General features: G+C 44.3%; 1 non-coding gene across 1 annotated transcript; it reads left to right on the top strand.

The window, feature by feature from the left end:
• The first annotated feature begins 806 nt into the window (after positions 1-806).
• Positions 807-913, top strand: LOC120262608. Its single transcript, XR_005536872.1, has one exon. It is a non-coding gene; the product is annotated as a small nucleolar RNA R71 (small nucleolar RNA).
• The last annotated feature ends 702 nt before the right edge of the window (positions 914-1615 follow it).

Genomic DNA, 1615 nt, shown 5'->3' with positions numbered 1-1615 from the left:
TCGGAAGCCTACCTTCAACCTCACGACCACTTCTCAAAGTGATCGCCTTCGCATGCTCTCTAGGGTTGGTCTCTGTATTGTTCGGCAAGCTTCCATGTGGCCTTTCAGAGAGAGAATTCGCAATTTTCCCCACCTGATTTTCAAGGTTATGCAAAGAAGCGGTGTGGTTGTGAAGTGTAGCCTCGACTGATTCAAACCTTGTATTTGCAGATTGCACAAATCTAGCCAAGTGCTTCTCTAAGTCAGTCATTCGGGTTTCCAAACCTGAGACTCTATTTTCCACCTGAGGGGCTTGTTCTTTTTGTTGTTGGAAACCCGGTGGCCCAATGGCCTTTTGTGAACCCTGATTACTCCATGAGAAATTGGGATGATTCTTCCAACCTGAATTGTAGGTATTGCTATATGGGTTTCCTTGAGGTCTCATGCCATTACCTACAAAATCAACGTTCTCTACCAAAGAAACATCACCGATAGAGATCGGGCAATCGGAGGGAGCATGTCCTCCACCACACCCGGTGCAATTAGTCACGGCCGCCACTCTATTTGAAGTTAGAAGATCTAACTTCTTACTAAAATTTTCCACTTGAGCCGCCAATGAAGTTACCGCATCTATTTCATGGAGACCGGCCACTTTTTTCTTCTCCTTGGCATTCCATTGGTAGCTGTTTAACCCCATTTCTTCAATTAACTGATGGGCCTCATTGGGGGTCTTGCTACCTAAGGTACCTCCTTCTGCCGCATCCAAGAGTTGCCTTGTACTCGGGTTCAAACCATTATAAAAGGTCTAAACAATCATCCACTCTGGGAATCTGTGTTGCGGGCACTTTCTCAGGAGCTCCTTGAACCTTTCCCATATCTCGAATAAAGACACCAATTCCAACTGAACAAAGGATGAGATCTCATTCCTAATCTTTGCTAATTTTTCGGGTTGGAAATAACGGGCCAGAAAAGCTTCTACCATCACCTCCCATGTGGTAATTGATGCTCTAGGTAATGAGTGTAGCCATTGCTTCGCTCTCCCCTTTAGGGAAAATGGGAAGGCTCTCAACTTGATCGCATCATCCGTCACTCCGTTTATCTTCAGCATATCACACACCTCGAGAAAACTCTCTATATGACTGTTTGGATCCTCATCGGCCAAACCGTTGAACTGTGCGGATTACAGCAACATGTGGATGAATGCCGGCTTCAACTCAAAGTTCTGAGCTGTAATCGGGGGACGCACAATACTCGATTGTGTCCCCAATACTGAAGGTCTGGCACAATTAGATAATGTTAGTTGTTGCTCATTCTGTTCTGCCATGTTTTCAGATCCTTCCATTTCCAAATCAGCTAAATTAGACTGTTCTTGCACAGGCTCTTTCTCTTTTTTCTTAAGTATACGTTCAAGCTCAAGATCTCCTTCAACCAATATTGAGGGATTCCCTAGGGTCATAACCTGGAGCTGCACCCAAAAAGAAAGAAAAAGAAATCAGAACGATGATAGAATAAGAAGATAGGAAATAGAATGTATGGTGAAATAGCTAAGAAAAATAAAGTGCAAAGTATCTCTAAACGCCTACTCCCGGGCAATGGCACCTAAAACTTGACAAGGTCCCCTTGCGTATATCCCGCA

This window comes from Dioscorea cayenensis, chromosome 5 (assembly GCF_009730915.1).
Source record: "Dioscorea cayenensis subsp. rotundata cultivar TDr96_F1 chromosome 5, TDr96_F1_v2_PseudoChromosome.rev07_lg8_w22 25.fasta, whole genome shotgun sequence".
NCBI lineage: Eukaryota > Viridiplantae > Streptophyta > Magnoliopsida > Dioscoreales > Dioscoreaceae > Dioscorea > Dioscorea cayenensis.
Note: the sequence above shows the minus strand (reverse complement) of the source record. Positions and strands in the feature narration are given on the sequence as shown.